Below are 22,758 nucleotides of genomic sequence, written 5' to 3' on the forward strand. Positions count from 1 at the left end.
ATACCACACACCAGTCTGTCTTTTATCAGCGAGTCTGTCAGTCCCCAAATTCACACGTTTTGCTTCTGTTTCTCAGTTCAGTCACATACTGATCAATAATCTCTCCCGTTTTCTCTACACATGTGAAAAATCTGTGCCTCTCAAACATCACGTTACGTTTAGGTATGCAGTAGGCCTCAAACTGTTCCATTATTTTATCCAGCTTCATTTTGTCTCCATCAGCAGCGAATGTGAAGTTATTATACACCTCCAGCGCTTCATCACCCACGACATGTAAGAACACTGACGCTTTCATTTTATCACTTTTCTCGTCAGCTCCGATTGCCGCTAAATACAACTCCAAACATCGTTTGAACCTCCTCCAACTTTCAGCCACATTACCTGTCAACTGAAGCTTCGCTGGTGGGTGTAAACCTTCCATTTTTTACTTCGTTAGCTATTCTCCACAGGTAAGTAACAATGTTCTCTTTTGGCTTGCTAATATGTGGAGAGCTGATTTAACTTCAGATTTTTCCTCTTCATCTTTTTCGATCCCACTTCTGACACCATGTATTGATTTCTATGTGGGTTCAATGACGACACATTGATGAAAGAGAATGTCTTTTTATCTAAAGTATGTTCAACTCAGTTAACAGCATTACAGGAGACACCATCTTAGAGATCCATCTAAAACGAAACTAAAACTAAACTGTCTCTCTCACATGCCCTCTGCTGGTAAGGAATAAATAATCAAACAGGCAAATATGCTGGTAAGGCATAATAATCAAACAGGCAAATAACATCACTATTTGCTGATATCATTACACTCGTCAGCTCTTCTACCGATTTATTCCCAGGCCTACAGAAAGACCACTAGAGGAATAATAGGGATACATTTCCACGGGAGTTCTGCTGGTCGTCCATCGTAACTTCGGCGGAAACCTCGGGAAATGGCTGTCAATGTGGAGAACTCTTGGGGAAATTCACCCCTATTATTCTGTGCGCATGTGTGTGGTTTTTCAATGAAGGGACCCATGTCGAATATTGATTAAAACATGCTTTGACTTCTTCCGTTTGCTAGCTACTTAATTACAGCCCCCAACATTATTCACGTTGGGGTGAAAGAGAGCGTCACCATTCAGCTGGAGGGAGCAGGAAATCCTGTCCGCATCAAAGTATATTTATTCGATGTTACAACCTACACAAAGTGTTCAGACGACGTTGATTTTGAACTAAAGGCAGAGAATCGTTACCATCAAATTAAAGATATCATTGTAAGTACTACCACCGTAATCCGTCAAGTGAAGTGTAAAGAAATCTGTCATTTGCTTATTGTAATGTTACCTCTTATTGAAGAGCACATTGCATAGTCCAAGTTCGTTACTATGTCAATGTTATGCTAACCTTATATATAAACCATTGGTACTCTAGTGCAAAAACAGACAATGGAAGTTAGTTACTTATTTGGAAAGCTTGATGCATTGGAGTCCACTCCCTCTCTGAGCACTTCTGTCCAACGGATTCTTGAATTTCCAAAAATAATGTATGCAGTGTTGCACTGGGCAGCATGGTAAGCTATGCTCTTACTCTGTCACAATATTATTTTCGAAATTAAATCGATATAGTTCTCGCTGCCAAAGTTAATTTCCATCCACAATAAAACGCAAATTAATTAATATTATGCATCCAGTTTTATTTGCTGTCTAAAGCTATCATTGTATGTTCTGAAGATTATAAGGTGCATATTCCTGATGTGGTGGGGGCTAATTAAAAAAAAACTTGCATTTATATAGCGCCTTTCACGACCACCAGACGTCTCAAAGCACTTTACAGCCAATAAAGTACATTTGAAGTGTAGTCACTGTTGTAATGTAGGAAACACAGCAGCCACTTTGCGCACAGCAAGCTCCCACAAACAGCAATGTGATAATGACCAGATAATCTGTTTTTGTTATGTTGGTTGAGGGATAAATATTGGCCAGGACACCAAGGAGAACTCCGCTGCTCTTCTTCAAAATAGTGGCCATGAGATCTTTTACGTCCACCTGAGAGAGCAGACGGGGCCTCGGTTTAACGTCTTGCCTGAAAGACGGCACCTCCGACATTGTAGTACTCCCTCAGCACTGCACTGGAGTGTCAGCGTAGCTTTATGTGCTTAAGTCCCTGGAATGGGACTATGAACCCACAACCTTCTGACATCAGAGGCAAGTGTGCTACCCACTGAGCCACAGCTGACACTTTCAGACTAACTCGTAATTAAGGAACATGTTGACCCAGAAAATAATGTATTAGTCATTTCTATAATTATTGAATGAAAAATTCTTTACAATGACTATTCCCAATTAAAAGTTAATGTGGGGGTTTATTTTATCGAACTTGCTGGGTGTGAACCCCACAGGATCGGGTATAACGTCGGATTTACACACCACCCATTGTTACTCACCAGTGACTTCAATAGAGATTAAAATCAACCGACTCTTAAAACCAGCGTTACACCTGATCCCTTCAGTTTCCCGACGGGTGCGTTAGTTTAAAAGTGCCCCCAATGATCCTGGATTATGGCCCGGATTTCGCAGTCAGTGGTGAAGCGACGCATTTGCTGCTGACCTCGTGAAAGCTGCCCACAAAGATCTAGCGATTTCTGTGGCGTGGATTGCAGCTCTTCCGACCTCTGCTTGAATCTGTCGCCAAATCAAGCGAATCTCCAGCGTCCAGCCACAGTGATGTCATCAAGCAGGCTGAGCAGTCAATTGCATTGAAGAATTCTCGCAGGCAGCAAACCAGGAAGCAAATTGCACAGATTCGAAGTTAGTATTTGTAAATTTTACAGCGAGCAAAATAAAAATTGGGACATACACAAAGGATTAAGGTAGAAACTGAAATATCATAAACACAACTTAAAAAATATATTGGCCCTGAATTTGCAGTCAGTGGCATAGCTAATGAATGAAATCCGTACTTACCTCATGCGGCGTCCCCTTCACAAAGTTGCTTTGAAATGCTGCGGAGTAGCGGCCCGCGAATCCCAGGGATGCACCGTTGTGCGTAAGCGTACTTGGGATCACGTGAGAGTATGCCGTCATACCGACTGCAAATTCAGGGCACATTATTTAAAAAAAACATGTCATTCTTAATCATATTAATGGAAAAGTTGAACATTTCTCAAATATAAAACTAGATTTTCATGGCCAGCAGTCAATATGCCTCAAATACCCAGTTACACCTCTTTCAACAAGGGTTAACTTTTTAGGCGGGGAGTGGTGGTTTGAGGGTGTAGTGTTGCTTAAAAGCATTATTCAAGCGTAATAGAGAAGTTTTTGTCCTTCAGTGTGATTTTCATTAGTTGCCGGCTCTGGGGAGTTCCACAGCACAACCTGTGGCGAATCAGGGAATGACTGACCGCAACGTCCAGATACCCACATTTATCTGAACAAGCGCTAAATCCAGAAGTTGCTGTTAGTTTCAGAAGGATAATGACAGCGAGTACTGACAGATTCGCTGTCATTACCACCTCAAAATCCTGGCTTATAAACGAAAATAAAGGAAGCAACATCGGCTGCGGATTTATCATGCCTTGGAACTTCTTTTGTAGCAGCTATAGGTCCGAATGTTGTGGGTTCAAGTTCCACTCCACAGCCTTGAGCACATAATAAAGCTAGGCTGACACTCCAGTGCAGTGCTGAGGGAGCGCTGCACTGTCGGAGGTGCCGTCTTTCAGATGAGATGTTAAACCGAGGACCCGTCTGCTCTCTCAGGTGGACGTAAAAGATCCCATGGCACTGTTTCGAAGAACAGAATGGGAGTTCTCCCCAGTGCCCTGGCCAATCGTTATCACTCAATGAACATATCAAAAAAACAGATAATCTGGGTCATTATCACATTCCTGTGTGTGGGAGCTTGCTGGGTGTAAATTGGCTGCCGCGTTTCCTACATTGCAATAGAGACCACACTTCAGAAGAACTTCATTGGTTGTAAAGTGCTTTGGGACATCCTGACATCTTGCAAGGTGCTATTTAAATGCAAGTCTTTTATTTTCTTGTAATTGTGACATAGAACCTAGCCGACGTCGACAGATAAGAAGCGAGACCTGGAATGGACAGGTTGTCTTATGAGGAAAGGTTGGACAGGCTAGGCTTGTATCCGCTGGAGTTTAGAAGAGTAAGAGGTGACTTGATTGAAACATATAAGATCCTGAGGGGTCTGGACAGGGTGGACTTGGAGAGGATGTTTCCTCTTGTGGGAGAATCTAGAACTAGGGGTCACTGTTTAAAAATAAGGGGTCGCCCATTTAAGACAGAGATGAGGAGAAATTTTTTCTCACAGAAGGTCATGAGTTTTGGAACTCTCTTCCTCAGAGGGCGGTGGAAGCAGAGTCTTTGAATATTTTTAAGGCAGAGGTAGATAGATTCTTGATAAGCAAGGGGGGTGAAAGGTTATTGGGGTAGGCAGGAATGTGGAGTAATCAGATCAGCCATGATCTTATTGAATGGTGGAGCAGGCTCGAGGGGCCGAGTGGCCTACTCCTGCTCCTAATTCGTATGTTTGTATGTTCGTAAGCTATTGGTTACACAATCAACATTTTGATAGTCTCAGCCACTGTTCTTGCAGGGCAGTATCAATGGTCAAGTCACACTGGAGCTAGGCCATGGCTCAGTGAAATATATAAGCAGACTAACCAGTTTTAGCACCACTGACCTCCACAGTATCAAACCCACAGGCTCTCCCTGACCGTATCAAGAAAGCTAACATTTGGTTACGTAAAGACAAATACATCTCCCTTGCTGCTGAATGCCAGCAACTGTTTCCGGAAAGGAAAATGGTTCCCGTCCTGCTCTCCTCGAAAAAGGGTTACATATTCATTCAGACAGACAAGCCAATATACACGCCAAACTAATATGGTGAGTACTGCTACAGTATAATGCACACGTTTCAATATTTACATTAATTTATTATATTTATAATAATATCAAAAAGGCGAGGGAAGCCCAGCTAATGGTTTGACACAGACTACGTTCTGATAGAAATCGGAGGGCTTCCCTCTGTTCATCGAATAATGAAAGCCTTCCTACGTTCGGACACAAACATAGGGATTGGAAAGGAATACTTAATATCATTTTTCATGAATACATTATTAGGTGGCACTTTATAAAGTCAACACTTTTAGGAAACCTTGACTCAACTCAATGATTATTCTTGCATTTGCCAAGATCTATCATGTTTAAATTCGCTTGAGAGCAAGAACAGCTAGATTTTAACAGACATTTTAGGTGATATCTTAAATAGGAAGGATCCTGTGAAGTCACTTGACCTTATTCCATTTGCTAGTGATGAATGTATGACCAGTCATAAAATCATACAGCTGGAGAGTCTAGAACTAGGGGGCATAGTCTCAGGATAAGGGGTCGGCCAATTAACATAGAAACATAGAAGATAGGAGCAGGAGTAGGCCATTCGGCCCCTCGAGCCTGCTCCGCCATTCAATGCGATAATGGCCGATCATCCAAATTCAGTACCCGGTCCCTGCTTTCACCCCATACCCCTATATCCCTTTAGCCTTAAGAAATATAGAAACATTATGGATTTTCTTCACTCAGAGGGTTGTGAATCTTTGGAAATCTCTGCCCCAGTGGGCTGTGAATGCTGAGTCTTTGAGTAGATTCAAGGCTGAGATCGATAGATTTTTGGACTATGGAGATCAGGCGGGAAAGTAGAGTTGAGGTCGATGATCAGCCATGATCTTATTGAATGGCGGAGCAGGCTCGAGGGGCCGAATGGCCTACTCCTGCTCCTAATTCTTATGTTCTTATGTTCTTAGAAGGAGGCCATTTGGCCTGTCGTGCCTGTGCCAGCTCAGTGAAAGACTTACCCACTCAGTCCCACTCCCCTACTCTTTCCCCATAGATCTGCATTTTTTTTCTTTTTCAAATATATATCCAATTCCCTTGTAAAACTTACTATTAAATCTGCTTCCACCACCCTTCCAAGCAGTGCATTCCAGATCATACCTGCTCGCTGCATAAAATTATTCTCCTCTGGTTCTTTTGCCAATTACCTTAACTCTGTGAAATCTATCAAAACCCCTCATAATCTATTAAACCTCCCCTTAATGTTCTCCACTCGAAGGAGAACAATCCCAGCATCTCTACGTAACACCACATATTGTCTCCACGTAACTGAAATCCCTCATCCCTGGTATCATTCTAGTAAAACTCGTCTGCACCCACTCCAAGGCCTTGACATCCTTCCTAAAATGTGGTGCCCAGAAGTGAACACAATTCTGCAGCTGAGGCCTAACCAGTGATTTATAATGGTTGGCCATAACTTCCTTGCATTTATACTCTATGGGGGAGAAATTTGGCTGCTTTGCGCCTCCCGTTAGTGCTTGCGTGGGGTGGGGTGTGTAACTGGGTGCTAAGGGGATAGCGACCGGGCACGGAGAATTCTGCAATGCCCGTGAACTTCCCTGGCAGTTTAGTGCTGGGGCTAACACTTACCGCCTTGCCCTCTATGACGTCTCGATGTGTGAGGCGCTAAAGTGCGCAGCGCCCCGTTACCGCCCCGGGTGTGAGATTGCCTCCCGCCACCCTGCTGTATCGCCAGGTGTCAGCAGCATCAGGAAGAGGAGGCGTTGCCCCTTCGGCTGGCCACTTGGGGTGCGCTAATTAAAGGCAGTGGGTTTCAGGTAGGCCACACTTTATTCTTTGCACCAGAAGGTGCCTGCTGAAAGTTGTCGATGCTTTACTGCTGCAAGATTTCCAAGCGCTCCACTCTCTGAGAGTGTTTGGGGCTGTAATAGTAGTCGCGCAGGTCGCCCGGCAACACAGAACTGAGCACAAGTATGTTGCGCACCATCATTAGCCCTTCCCTTGAGCGAGGGAAGCAGCCTCCGATGCGCGCCACATTGTTCAGTGCACTGCCGCTACTGCCACACTCTTGCACGTTAGCGCCATAAGGGAAGCGGTTAGCGCTTGATTTAATGCTCCATCTCCCTCTTGGACCATTAATGCTCAATTTCCCGGGACCAGAAAATGATGATCGCCTGGCGATACGTTTCCCAGATTTCAAATGTTATCGTCCCAAAGCGGGGCGCTATGGAATTTATAGCCCCCAAGTCTCTCTTTATAATGCCGAGGATCTCGTGTGCTTTTTAACGGCTTTCTCGACTTGTCAGGCCACCTTCAAAAATACGTGAATGTGAACCCCCAGGTCCCTCTGTTCCTGCATCCCCCCTTTAAAATGTCGTTTAAACTCCCCCTCCCCATTCTTCCTTCCAAAATGCATCATTCGAGAGGATTCGAGTACAGGAACAAGGAAGTCTTGCTGCAGTTATACAGGGCCTTGGTGAGACCACACCTTAAGTATTGTGTACAGTTTTGGTTGCCTTATCTGAGGAAGGATGTTCTTGCCATGGAGGGAGTGCAGCAAAGATTCACCAGACTGATACCTGGGATGGCAGGAATGACGTATGAGGAGAGATTGGGTCGATTGGGCTTATATTCGCTAGAGTTCAGAAGAATGAGAGGGGATCTCATTGAAACTTATAAAATTCTAACAGACTAGACAGACTAGATGCAGGAAGGATGTTCCCGATGGCGGGGAGTCCAGAACCAGGGGTCACAGTCTAAGGGGTAAGCCATTTAGGACTGAGATGAGGAGGAATTTCTTCACCCAGAGAGTGGTGAACATGTGGAATTCTCTACCACAGAAGGCAGTGGAGGCCAACTTATTAAATATATTCAAGAAGGAGTTAGATATATTTCTTAAGGCTAAATGGATCAAGGGATATGAGGAGAAAGCAGGGACAGGGTACTGAATTTGGATGATCAGCCATAGTCCCATTGAATGGCGGAGCAGGCTCGAGGGGCCAAATGGCCTACTCCTGCTTCTATCTTCTATGTTTCTATGTTTCTATTTCACACGTCTCTGTATTAAATTTCATCTGCCATGCGTCGGCCCATTTCACCAGTCTTCCTCGGCCGTCCCTTGTGCGCCTCCCCTGGTTTTCCTTTCTATTGGATGGAAGCAAATATCAGGAGAGGTGTACAACCTGCGGCCAATCAGATATCACCTGCTTTATATTATTGCCAGAAGTCCAAATCTCCCTCGGTGGGTGCTCATTACTTCCACCACAGGACGTGGCGACCATCCCATCCGCCCTAATATTTAAAAAAATAGATTCCATGTTAAGCTTGTAAAGTGTCAGCGCTACACCAAGGGTATATATAAACGTCGTTTCGTGTATGATGGAGAAAGCTGAATTTGATTAAATTGAAATCCATGTGTTACCTAATTTAGCTAATAACATGGCTCATTCAAATGCACTTTGTTTAAATCTTTTAGATCAAAATGTTGACTAGAGTCTATTTGTTTACTTTTACTGCGTAGTGCGTTACAGGATCTTTACTCTTGATCATTATATGAGACCAGTGAGCGAGAGCATTAAAATAACTACATACGTGAGTACATTGGAGTTCTGTGGCATCAGTCAAATGCACTTTCCACTATATTTTATGACACGGCAGTGTAGAACAAGTACAGTTACTTCAATTTCCAATTTTCTGTATGGTGAACTATATTATCCATGCAGTTCTATTTCATTTTCTCCCTAGCATCTCTCTGAGGCTGAGCCACACTGTTCGCAAACTTGGTGTCATATTTGACCCTGAAATGAGCTTCTGAACACATATCCACAGCATAACAAAAAACGCCTATTTCCACCTCCGTCACATCGCCCGCCTCCGCTCCTGCCTCAGCTCACCCGCTGCTGAAACCCTTAACCACGCCTTTGTTACCTCTAGACTTGACTATTCCAACACACTCCTGGCTGGCCTCCCACATTCTACCCTATGTAAACTTGAGGTCATCCAAAACTCAGCTGCCCGTGTCCTATCTCGCACCAAGTCCCGTTCATCCATCTCCCCTGTGCTTGCTGACCTATATTGGCTCCCGGTTAAGCAACGTCTCAATTTCAAAATACTCACCCTTGTTTTTAAATCTCACCATGGCCTCGCCCCTCTCTATCTCTGTAATCTCCTCGAGCCCCACAATCCCCCCACCCCCCAAAATACCTGCGCTCCTCTAATTCTGCTCTCTTGAGCATCCCTGATTATAATCGATCAATCATTGATGGTCATGCCTTCTGTTGCCTAAGCCCTAAGCTCTGGAATTCCCTCCCTAAACCTCTCTGCCTGTCTTTCCTCCTTTAAGACGCTCCTTAAAACTGACCTCTTTGACCAAGCTTTTGGTACTCTTCCCTAATTTCTCCTTATATGGCTCGGTGTCAAATTTTTTGTCTTATAATACTCCTGTGAAGCGCCTTGGGATGTTTTACTGTTAAAGGCGCTGTATAAATACAAGTTGTTGTTGTTGTTACATTAATGATGTAAGTCAATACCTAAATGGGCAAGCAATTTTAAATGATGTCTCTGTACAAATAGTGGAATCACAGATTGTATGGCTTCATTATATTCTAGTTTATAGTCACTGATGCATTAATTAACACAAATAATTACAAATGTGATTTTTATTCCTGATTTTAATTATTAGTTATTTTGCGCATGGCGACTATTCATATTTATCACATTTACTAAATTTCACTATTGATCTTATTTCAAGTATTAATGAAATCTATGTTATTATTGACTTAATATGTATCTTGGATTTTCGCCTGCAATGTCTGCGGGGTTTTTCCTGATTCCACCACTTTAACTTCATTGGAAACCCGGGCAAGCAGTTTTAATGGTCGTTGAACTTCCTTTTACCACAGATTTTAACCCATCTTCCGCCGAAGTTACAGCGAGGTAGCAGGAAAATTCCGCAGAAATTCTACCCCGTTTTGTTAATTAAGTATAATCGAATACGCTGTCAAATATGCACAGTATAGAGGGTCGTTGCTGTATTAAGTCTAAATTTGAATGCATTCAATTCTCCTCCTAGAACTCCAGAAATATGCAGTTTCCCGGCTTGTTGGTGAAGTCAGGAAACGTAGTCACTCGGCCGCTAAAGATCCCGAATATCGCAGAGTGAGTTGCCACAATATTTGAGAAATTAACCTTTTATTCCAATCGGAGTATGGCGTTTCATCGAACACTTCTACTTTATTTTTTTAAACAAGTTCAGTTGCTGCAGCTTTCGTGCCCATTGTACTGTGTGGCTATTGCTCAACTGGGCAAGACAGAAAGAAGGATTTCTCACCCTACTGCAAGGTGATCTGTTCAGCAAGTCATCAGTCGCAGCTGATTAAATGATTATTAATACACCTATATGCTGAAACTACAAATCAAAAACTGTACGATTGAAAACTGTGCAATTTGGAACGATTGAAAAAGTGTGCCCTGTGCAACCCATTCATAATTTTAAAGAATTCTATCAGGTCATCTCTAAGTCTTTTTCCTAAAGAAAAAAGCCCACCTGTTCAATCCTTCCCGAGAGCTCAGTTCTGTTGCCATCCTTATAAATCTTTTCTTTTTGCACTTTCTCCAGTGCTTCCATGTCCTTTTTATGGTATGGAGACCAGAACTGTGCACAGGTCTCTGTGCGGCCTGACCAGCGTCCTATGTAAGCTTAGCATAACGTTACTACTTTTGAATTCTAGACCCCCAGAAATAAATCCCAGTGCTTTTATCACATTTTTAATTGCTTTGCTGACCTGCGATGCTGTTTTTAATGATTTTTGCACCAACATCCCTTTGGTCTTCTACCCCATTCAGTTTATTCTATTTTCTAAGGTGTAGGTGATATTTCCATTTTTCCTACCAAAGTGCATCAACTCGGTCACATTTATCTATGTCAAATTGAATTTGCCACTTTACTGTCCAGTCGGCACATTTTCTAATGTCGTCTTGTATTATGTTGCATTCCTCCTTAGCATTAGCTATACCCCCCAGTTTGTATCATATGCAAATTTTGATATTGAGTTACTTGTTCCTAAGTCCAAACCATTACCATAAATTTACAGTGGTCCCACTACTGATCCTTCTAGCCTCCTACAATCTGAATAACTACCTTTTACCCCTACTCTTTGTTATCTGTGTTTTTTAGTCAATTTGCTATCCATTCAGCCATTTGTCCTCTGACTCCACATGTCCTAACTTTTGTCATGAGTCTACTGTGTGGTATCTTACTGAAAGCCTTTGGAAAGTCTAAGTATATGACATCTACTACGCTACTATCTACACTTTCCATTACCTCCTCAAAGAATTCTATCAGGTTAAGTAAACATAATTTCGCCTTTTGGAATCCATGCTAACTTTTTTTTATCACACTTTCTGTCTGTGAAGTTATATTAGACAGTTGTGTCAATCCTAACATGAGAATGAAGGTGAAACTGCTGGCCATGAAGCATGATACATTAGTCACATGTCTAGCACCAGTGTGAGCAGCACGATAGCTGATATTTTAACAATAGTTGGAAATTAAGCACATGCATAATAGTACATGGCAGCATTGACCTAGTCAACCACTGTCCGTGTCAACCTAATTTTACAAGCCGGTTGCCGGTGTCTTGCTGCAGATAGGGTTTTGCAACTGTCAAATTGACTCAGAGCAAGCAGAGGCAATTGTACCACATCACTGCCAAATACATGGGTCAGGGTAGCCAGGTATCACCCAGCGCTGATCTCCATGGCATTCCTTCTTTTATCAGCAGCCCATTTTAAAAATCACCCCATTTTTGTTTCCCTGTTTACTTCAATGGAACAGAAAATCGAGCAGGGTGTTAAATAGGCTCAGAATCATTATCACGATTTTGCGCCTCTGCCTAAACCCTGTTTCTCCCCACAATGCTACAAACAAGCAATGATTCTGTAACCATTTTGCGCAAAATGAAACATTTGTGTTTCAGACTTTAGCTGCCCTGACATTGCGGGCAGGGCTACATCCAATTACTTGCAATAACTCCAGGAGGAGGCTGGAGTAAACCACAAAGAAATGACGTAAAGGCCCATATAAACTGTTTCAGGGTAATTTTAACTTTTGGCTATAGTTTAAAGTGAGCAATATTGGATTGGCCGCCTATGATGTCCCCTCCTGATTGTCCTTTCCATTGAATGTATAACGGGCAACCGACCTCATATATCCCAAGTAAATTATCCCTTTTCTCCGAGCGCCTTCTTGTCACATTTAGTACTCAGCTGTATGTAAGAGATACAAAAGCCAGCTTCACTTAAGAATTAGTACGCCAGTTTCGTTTAACACAATTCTTGTAAAAAAAATGGATAAATTTTCACCTTGCTGCCCATGAGTAAAACCGAACCACAATGCCAGTTTTACAGTGGAACAGCAAGTTCAAAAGTTTACCCCATGTTGAGTGAGACAGGCGCAGAAGAGAGGGGTCAAGTCATTCAATTCAAATACAAACATCTTGTAAAATTTGTTCAAATATGTGTTTGACTGGCAGAATTCCCCATCATCTAGATTTGACCGGTCCCCTCACTTTTTTTTGTAGCTACTTATTAGTTTATGTTGATCGATTCACAAATCCAGGTTTTACCTGGAATGGCAAATAGAAAATTTACCCCAGAGTTTCTGTCTGAAACCTTTCAATAGAGATAGATCAGGCAGATAGCTTCCTTAAATGCCTAAATAAGGGAAATAACTTCTGAAAATATAATTTAAACCCTTCTGGCACACTATTTATGAACTCTTTCTTATCTTCTATCCCCAAGAGAAGTTGACAAAGTTTAGCAATCAGGGACCATTTAGATGCTATTTTTTGCCTTCCAAACACAAGGAGTATCACATGAGATAATGTGATACGACCAGCAGTGTAAATATACAGAAGAGGGAACTCTGTCCATGCATTGGACAGCCTACAAGTTACCTATATACCTGGGCAAATGATAAACTCTATCATGGGATTGAAGGATAACGGCTCACCACCACTACAGTGTGATTGGCAGAAGCCAAACAGCGTACATAAGAACATAAGAAATAGAAGCAGGAATAGGCCACTTGGCTCCTCGAGCCTGCTCCACCATTCCATAAGATCATGGCTGATCTTGGGCTCAAAGCCACTTCCCCACCCATTATTAATGTAGATTGTAAATAGTTGAGGCCCCAGCATCGATCCCTGTGGCACCCCACTAGTTACCGTTTGCCAACCGGAAAATGACCCATTTATCTGGACTCTCTGCTTTCTGTTAGTTAGCCAATTCTCTATCCATGCTAATATATTACCCCCAATTCCGTGAGCTCTTATCTTATGCAGTAACCTTTTATGTGGCACCTTATCGAATGCCTTCTAGAAATCCAAATACACCACATCTACTGGTTCACCTTTGTCCACCCTGCTCGTTACACCCTCAAAGAACTCCAGCAAATTTGTTAAACATGATTTCCCTTTCATAAAACCATGCTGACTCTGCCTGACTGTATTATAAATTTCCAAAAGCCCTGCTACTGCTTCCTTAATGAAGGACTCCAGCATTTTCCCAATGACAGATGTTAGGCTAACTGGCCTATAGTTTCCTGCTTTCTGTCTCCCTCCTTTCTTAAATAAAGGTGTTACATTTGCAGTTTTCCAATCTGCTGGGACCTCTCCAGATTCCAGGGAATTTTTTGTATATTGTAACCAGTGCATCCGCTATCTCTGCAGCCACTTCTTTTAAGACCCTGGGATGCAGGCCATCTGGTCCAGGGGACTTGTCGTCTTTTATTTTACCAAGTACTATTTCCCTCGTGATAGTGATTGTCTTTAGTTCCCTCCTCCCTGTGGCCCCTTGATTATCCATTTTTGGGATGTTGTTTGTGTCTTCTACCGTGAAGACAGAATAAGAAATAACGGGGGATAATGTTAACGTTTATGGCTGCACCATAAGCGGATGATAGCAAACCGGCAATCTGTTGTACATTGCCAATGGCAATTGCCATTGAAGACACTGGGCCTGAATTTGTGATCGGAGGCTTCCCACGGGCGGATGCCTCCGGTCATCAAAAAATCAACACATTTACCTGGTGGCCCGGGAGATACGGAGGCTTGCGATCCTGGGCCTCTCCTAGTAGAAATGTGCAGAGCCCCACGTATCCCAGGGGTGCACACATTTCGCAAGCGCCCCTGGAATCAGGTGGGCCGGCCCAACCAATGAAAGAAGGGAATTCCCGTTCATACTTAGTGGGTTTCCGTACATACGGAACTGTCATAATATGAATGGGGATGACATAAAAAATACATGAACACATGAAATTAAATTTTTTTAATTACATATATAAAATGGCATTTCATTAAATATTTTAAACAAACATTTAATTTTTTGAAAAAGAATGCATATGTTTCAACGGGGCTAAATATAAACTTACCTTATTGGACAGGGTTGCTAATGTATAAGTGAGTGGTAACATTTTATTTTTCTATTATTTTTAACTTTTATGCTGGTAAAAGCAGGCCTTATGCCTGCTTTGACCAGAAGTAAGAATTTCACAGGCATTCAGCGGGTGGAGGTTGAGCAGAGAGCGCAGATCTCCACCCGCGGAGGCCCCTCTCCCAGGGATGTGGAGGATCTGTCGAGAGGATTCTTGACCGATTGCAAGTGCCAGGTGTATTGATTTCTTTGTGGGTTCAATGACGAGACATTTATGAAAGAGAATGTCTTTTAATCTAAAGTCTGTTCAACTCTTTATACAGCATTTACAGGAGACATCATGCGAGTGATGCATCTAGAACGAAACTGAAACTAAACTCTATTGCTTGTCTCTCACATGACCTCTGCTGGTCAGGCATAAGTAATCAATACATGCAAACATGCTGGTAAGGCATGATAATCAAACAGGCAAATAACATCACTATTTGCTGATATCATTACATCTCCCTTTCTTAAAACAAAAGTATTTTACTTTTAACTAACAACATGTTTTCTTTATATTAATCTGCATTTTAACTGTAACACTTAATGAACTTACATTATCATTATCATGATCAAGGTTTTTTAACCTTCCTTTGTGTGTTCACATGAAATATGTAAATACACTAGAACTTGAAGAAAGAATAAGATAACATTACTTCCTTCTATAACAATAGTCCTTAAATTTGCTCAATGAGTCTCTCAGGAGGCTTCATGTGTCTTGAAGATTTTCTGATTGATTGTCCTTGAATCTGAGTTGTTGCCTCAGATGATGTGTTCTCGGCTGTGTGATCAGGTTGTTCAACAGTATCAGTCTTTTGACCTGCTGTGGCTGGTCCCATGAGAAGATCTCGACGATTTCTTCTCAGAACAGCACCCTCATCTGTCTGAATGGTGTATGATCTTGGTTGAACTTCACTCAGGACAGTTCCCTTCTGAGTCCATGTGTTTGTTTTGTCTTTGAACCTTACTTGGTCACCAGTGTGGAGTTCAGGTAGGTTTTGTGTTCCTCTGTCATAGTAGTACTTTTGCCTTGTACATCAGTCTTTTCACTGTGTTTGCGGGCTCTCCTGGGTCAACAGCTCTGGACAACGTGTCTGCTGTATACATCAGCTTACCCGGTGTGTACGCAACATTCAGTTCATCATAGACTGTCTCTCCTTCGCTTTCCACAACGAGGACTCTCTTTACCAGGTTCAGTCTCTCACAGGCTTTTAAACCTAGTATGGCTTGCACATCCTTTGGCACCACGATTAATGCTAGTGTGTGCTCTCTGTCCTTGTGTGTTACTTTGACAATGCATCTTCCTTTCACTGGTATATCAGTACCTGTGTATCCTGTCACTTTCGCTTTTATTCCATGTATCTTTGGTCTGGTCTAATTTTCTTAAAATCAGTCTCTGATATCAGATTAACTTGTGCTCCAGTATCCAATTTAAATGGAATGTGTATGTCATTCACTTTTCGTGTCAACATCCAGTCTCTTTCTTCTTTTTAGCTTTCAGACACAACAACTACATTGAACTCCTCTATCTCGCTTTCATCTTCTGTATGGACCTTGCTTTGTTGCGCTTGGTTCTTACAGCAACGGGCATAATGGTTGATTTTGTTGCAACTATTGCTTGTTTTACCATATGCTGGACTCTTTTTTGGTGGATGCTGTGTACTGCATCGACTACATGTCTTTCAATAGTCTCTTTCATTTTTGTTCGCTGGCCATGCCTCTTTTTTCACATTGGCACTCTTTTTGTTAAACGGTTTGTGTCCGTTCATTCTCACTGCATCCACGTTGCAGCTACTGTCACTGAACAGCTCCTTTGCCTGCAACTTCACAGTCTCTGTAGCCCTACACAGTGCTATGGCTTTTCCCAGGTCTAGATCTTGCTCTCTTAGCATTCTTTCCCTTAGACCATTATCTGGAATACCACACACCAGTCTGTCTTTTATCAGCGAGTCTGTCAGTCCCCCAAATTCACATGTTTTGCTTCTGTTTCTCAGTTCAGTCACATACTGATCAATAGTCTCACCCGTTTTCTGTACACATGTGAAAAATCTGTGCCTCTCAAATGTCACGTTATGTTTAGGTATGCAGTAGGCCTCAAACTGTTCCATTATTTTATCTAGCTTCATTTTGTCTCCATCAACAGCGAATGTGAAGTTATTATACACCTCCAGCGCTTCATCACCCACGACATGTAAGAACAGTGACAATTTCTTTTTATTACTTTTCTCGTCAGCTCCGATTGCTGATAAATACAACCCCACACGTTGTTTGAACCTTCTCCAATTTTCAGCCACATTACCTGTCAACTGAAGCGTCGCCGGTGGATGTAAGCCTTCCATTTTTTCACTTTGTTAGCTATTCTCCAATGGTAAGCAACGATGTTCTCTTTTGGCTTGCTAATTTGTGGAGAGCTGATTTTACTTCAGATTTTTTCTCTTCATCTCTTTCAATCCCACTACTGACACCATGTATTGATTTCTTTGTGGGTTCAATGACGAGACATTTATGAAAGAGAATGTCTTTTATTCTAAAGTCTGTTCAACTCTTTATACAGCATTTACAGGAGACATCATGCTAGTGATGCATCTAGAATGAAACTGAAACTAAACTCTACTGCTTGTCTCTCACATGACCTCTGCTGGTCAGGCATAAGTAATCAATACATGCAAACATGCTGGTAAGGCATGATAATCTAACAGGCAAATAACATCACTATTTGCTGATATCATTACACCAGGTTTCAGTGCGTGCGCTTCGCAGGCCTACACACGGAATATGCGCAGCCCCTACGGGAGGGTATGCACCTCGTTCACACCCGTGGGGGTCGCAAAATATGGCCTAATGGAAAATCGGATATGGTATAAAATGGCTAGCACCTGTTGTACAGCCTGAGGTAAAAGTTAAAATCACCCCCAGAGAAGAAAGCCCCCCCAAAGCATAATGGGGTAGAAACTGATCTTGGGCACTAGCGCAAAATGGGCCACCCATTAGACTTCAATGGAACTGAATATCAGGAGGGGTGTACAATAGGTGGCCAGTGGAATATCTCCATATCCGCCCAAGTCCCCAATACAGTCATCTTCGCTATTTTTTTGGTTTTATCATCGAGGTGTAACCATTGTAAGATAAAGTCGAGGAAATACACTGAAGTATGTTCTGTTTTCCTTTCCTAAACAGGCCCGGCATTTGGCGAATTGAGGTGCAGTTTGACGATTCACCAATGTCCATGGTGTTCACGCAATTTGAGGTCAAGCAATTCGGTAACACTTATTAACCTATTTAAATTTTCAGCGAAAAATAATGTACGAATTCGTTTCAGTTGCCAAGGTTTCCAATTAGGTTTGGAAGGTTTTAACATTTCTGAAAAATTACCTCAGGCTGTTGATTGAGGCAGTGGGCCGAGAAATACGAGCCGCCCATTATACGCAGAACCTGATAGTCAGTTCCATTGCAGTCTGTGAGGCGGCTGCATATGACGGGCGGCCGATCCGACATCGCCCGCTTTGCGCCACCCCACATCCCAAGATGAATTTCTGAGCCATGAATATCCAAAGTACATATAGATAAGGAAGAGATTAATTGACACGAATAGTTATCTGGCTGTCTACATCTATGTAATGGGGATTACTTTTCACCAGCCTTGCTTGGGGAGCAAAGTCCACGGGGTGAATTTTCACCTGCACTGGCGGATGGAAAGCGGGCAATGGCGGATGGCTGCCCGTTTTACGCCTGATTTCCGTTCACCTTGACGACGGGCCTGCTCCATAACCGAGGGCGATATGCTCCAACGCAAGACAGGTCTAGGTATATAGAAACATTTCAAATGAGAGTGGAAGATGCAGGATTAAAAAGCAAGCATTGGCTGAGCAGCGCAGGGTATCTGCTTTTAGGTAAGATTGCTTAAGCTATACAAGTTACAGAATGCAGTGTACATTTTAAATAAGTAAGGCTTGGTACTTTCCAGTCTTATAATATGCTTTGTAAACAGTTATCCATTTGTTGTTCTACAGTATGCTGAGAAATTATGCCTCTCGCATATTTCCTTAAACAGTAGTTTTAAAATTGTTGTCCTTACCTAAGGAACGATATACTTGCCATAGAGGGAGGGCAACAAAGGTTCACCAGACTGGTTCCTGGGTTGGGGGGATTGTCCTGTGAGGAGGGATTGAGTAGACTAGGCCTGTATTCTCTAGAGTTTAGAAGAATGAGAGGTGATCTCATTGAAACAAACAAAATTCTTACAGGGCTTGACAGGGTAGATGCAGGAAGGATGTTCCCCCTGTCTGAGGAGTCTAGAACCAAGGGTCACAGTCTCAGAGTAAGGGGTTGGCCATTTAGGACTGAGATGAGGAGAAATTTCTTCACTCAGAGGGTGGTGAATCTTTGGAATTCTCTACCCCAGAGGGCTGTGGAGGCTGAGTCGTTGAGTATATTCAAAACAGAGATCGATGGATTTTTGAATATTAAGGGAATCAAGGGATACGGGTGTTATGTCTGACATTGGTAATAGGAACTCGATTGCCTTGGCCTGAGCACATGGAGTTTGATAGTGCTGTTATCATTGTATTGTGTATAGGTATTCGATTGCTTTTTGCCTGAGTGTGTGAGTGTGTGTGTGTGGCAGCCATTATAAAAGCAACATGAACTGAACTCTTCTTACGCTCTCTGGATTATCTTTGCAAACGCAACATTTGGCGACAAGGATGGTTGAAATCTCTCTTCCACCACCTCCTCCCTCCCTTGCACTACCAGGTGAGCCCCCGATCCCATGGGTTCGCTGGTTACAGTCCTTTGAACCCTTCCTCATTGCTCTTGGACTAGAAACTGTGAGTACGGCTCGGAAAAAGGCACTGTTATCCCATTGCTTGGGAGCAGAGGGCCAGCGTGTTCTTGGGACATTATGCACAGCAGACTCAATCCAAACATATGATGAGGTTGTGACTCTGTTAAGCACACACTTCTCTGCCCCACAAAGTGCCCTCCTGCGGCGATTCATTTTTAGACAGCGTCACCAACTCCCCGGCGAGTCTGTGCATCAATACATGGCTAATTTGAGGGGGTTAGCTAGCTCGTGCAAGTTCAGTGCATTACAAGATGAGATGGTGCGTGATCAACTAATAGAGCACACAAACAACGTGAGAGTGCGTGAAAGACTTTTACTCGAGTCCGACAATCTGTCGTCGTCACAGGCAGTCAACATTGCCTTTCAAGTGGAGTCTGCAGCCGAATGTGCAATGAAACTAGCACACACACCCAGTGACAGCGCCCTCGGCCCCGACAGCTCTGACACGGTAATGCTCGCACGACGGCAGCAACGCGCGCTACCACGGCAACAGTGTGGAAACTGTGGATATCGTTCACATGCTACCAGAGCGCAGAATTGCCCCGTGCACGGCCAAGCCTGTCGCAATTGTGTAAAACAAAATCACTTTGCCAATGTCTGCCGCTCTGCCCCGGTTGCTACAAATGAACACTCTCAGTCCTCAAGCAGTATAATTCACAACGTGAGCTCTGGGCCAGTAGTGACTTTCAAATCATACACAATTAACCTGAATGATGTGGGTACCGGTGCCAGCGTCTCACTGCTGAATGTGGACACATTCAAATGGTTTTTCAGCTCCCTGCCACTCTCTGCGCCCTCCACTGCCCTTTGCGGGTATGGTAATTCGAAAATTGGACTAGTGGGCTCAGTCAAACTCACTGTATGCTATGGAACAAAAGTTTTGCCAGATTTTTGTTTTCATGTGGCACGCCAAGGAGCTAACCTGATGGGACTGGATCTTTTCACTGACCTGGGTTTTTCTCTCTTGGACACCGACGGGTCTGCGATTCTGCACGTCGCCTCACCATGGCGCCAAACATGGCCAGCACTCTTCAAGGGTCTGGGCTGCCTGACTGCCTTCACCCACCAGCCCATGGTTGACTCCACCGTTACCCCTGTCATTCAGCCACTCTGCCGCATCCCGCTTGCTCTCCATGACGGGGTCACAGCTGAACTAAAGCAGCAACTGGAAGCCAGCATCATCGAACCAGTTGGTGCCTCCCCATGGGTCTCCAACCTGGTGGTCGCAACGAAAAAGTCAGGTGGTCTACACGTCTGTGTCGATCTTCGAGCAGTGAATAAGGCCGTAATCCCTGACAAGTATCCACTGCCCACGTCAGAGGAACTCACAGCGCAGTTCTATGGTTCCATCCTGTGCTCGAAACTGGACCTTCGACAGGGCTATCTACAGGGTCCCCTCCACCCCAGCAGCAGGGACCTCACTGCTTTTGTGACACATGCTGGCGTCTTTCGGTACACCAGGATGCCATTTGGACGTAGCTCTGCACCCAGCTGCTTCCAAAAGGTGATGTCCTCTGTGCTCGCGGGCATTCCTGGGGTGGCCATCTACCTGGATGACATCGTCGTGCATGGGCCTTCGACCTCCACTCATGACGAACGCCTTCACAGAGTTTTCACAGCTCTAGCAAAACACAAGCTCACACTGAATGGCGAAAATTGTGTCTTTGCTGTTTCAGAGATCGAATTTGTGGGGTTTCGGTTGTCGGCTGACGGTATATCCCCACTCCAGTCAAACGTGAATGCCATTCACAGCATCCCAAAACCCAGCTCTGCAGCACAGGTTGCCTCCTTCCTTGGCATGACTGGGTACTACCTGAAGTTTTTGCCCCAGTACTCAGCCACCACAGCCCCACTGCGCCAGCTCCTGCGAAAGGATGAACCCTGGGTGTGGTCACAAGCCTGTACGGAAGCTGTTCGCCTCCTCAAATCGCAGCTCACGTCGCCTCCAGTGTTGGCTCACTTTGACGTCGCCAGCCCCACCCTCGTCACCTGCGACGCGTCCGCTGCAGCTGTGGGGGCGGTGTTATCGCAGATACAGAATGGAGTGGAGAAACCAATCGCCTTTGCCTCCCGAGCCCTTAGCCCCACTGAACAGAAGTACTCAGTAGGTGAGTCTGAGGTGCTGGCGTGCATCTGGGCATGTGAGCGGTGGCACTTGTACACGTATGGCCGTGCCTTCACCCTGCGAACCGATCACCAGGCTCTCACTGCCCTGCTGTCGACATCCGGCACAGGCCACAGACCACTGCGTCGTCACCGCTGGTCTGACCGCCTCCGCCAATACAATTTCAGTCTCCAGTTCACACCAGGATGTGACAATGTTGTTGCAGATCTGCTCTCCCGCACTGTCTCTGCCCCAGCCCCACTCGTCAGGTCTGAACATGTGGAACAGGATATCGTCCAGATGCTGCACACGCCTCTCCAAACCACAGTCTCTCTCCAGGAGCTCAAAGAGGCCTCTGAACTGGATCCGGCCCTCTCCCAGCTGTGCACCTTCATCAGAGATGGCTGGCCTCGCAAGGTGCCTGAGGAACTGTCTTCCTACTCCAGAGTTAAAGAGGAGCTCTCCTGCTGGAATGACTCCTGTGTTGCACGTGGGCTCTGCACTGTGGTCCCAAGTGCCCTTCGTGCGCATGTTTTATCCATGGCGCATGAGGGCCACTTGGGCATAGTGAAGCTCAAACAACGATGCCGAGACCTAGTGTGGTGGCTGGGTATCGACAGGGAAATCGAGGCCCTGGTCAAGGACTGTGCAGCTTGCCTTGTAAGTGGCAAGACTGGCCACCAAGCTCCCCCACCCCTGCAACCCCTTGCCTGGCCCTCTCAGCCCTGGGAGCATCTGCAGCTGGACGTCTGCGGGGAGATCCATGGTGTCCCCCACCATCAACGGTTCCTAGTGGTGACCTATGACCTGCACTCAAAATGGCCAGAGGTCACTGCCGTGGGTTCCGTCACCTCTCGGGTCATCATTGATATCCTTGAGTCCCTCTTCTCCCGCTGGGGGCATCCAAAGGCCATCACCACAGACAATGGCCCCCAAATGGTCTCTTCGGAACTCTCCTCTTACCTTGAGAGCGAGGGCATCCGTCACATTCACACAGCATACTACCACCCCGAGTCAAATGGGGGGGTGGAGCGTTTTAACCAGACACTGAAAAATGGCCTCAGAGCACACCTATCCCAGGGGTGTGCATTTGACAAGGCCCTCCTCCAGACACTGCTGCACTACAGAGCCTCCCAGCATTCCACTACAGGGATCTCACCCGCATCCCTCATGCTAGGCCATGAGCTCATTGATGTGCCTCAATAATTCCGAGACTCGATGTTAGCGAAACAAAACAAGGCTTTTATTAACTTAGAAAGTAACACGTAAGAGAGAGAGGTATCTTCCTTCTGGAGACTGAGGCCAGACTGAGCTAGCTTACAAAAGGGGCCAGGTATGGGCGGAGCCCTACACACACAGCACATTCCAGCACATTCCAATAAACAATACAATGAGGACTGGGGGAAGGGAAATGACACTGAAACCGACCACAGTCACAGGCAGTGATGAATGGAATATTTCATCACATTCACCCCTTCTATAGATTTAGTCTG

At 44.4% G+C, this 22,758-nt stretch overlaps 1 long non-coding RNA gene across 1 annotated transcript; it reads left to right on the forward strand.

Annotated features, from left to right (window-relative positions):
- The first annotated feature begins 8,363 nt into the window (after positions 1-8,363).
- Positions 8,364-17,553, forward strand: LOC147082028 (uncharacterized). The gene is made up of 3 exons (XR_015076336.1): positions 8,364-8,435; positions 9,916-10,001; positions 17,496-17,553. It is a non-coding gene; the product is annotated as an uncharacterized LOC147082028 (long non-coding RNA).
- The last annotated feature ends 5,205 nt before the right edge of the window (positions 17,554-22,758 follow it).

This window comes from Somniosus microcephalus, unplaced genomic scaffold (genome assembly GCF_052327205.1).
Source record: "Somniosus microcephalus isolate GS21.2 unplaced genomic scaffold, FLI_Smic_1.0 scaffold229, whole genome shotgun sequence".
NCBI lineage: Eukaryota > Metazoa > Chordata > Chondrichthyes > Squaliformes > Somniosidae > Somniosus > Somniosus microcephalus.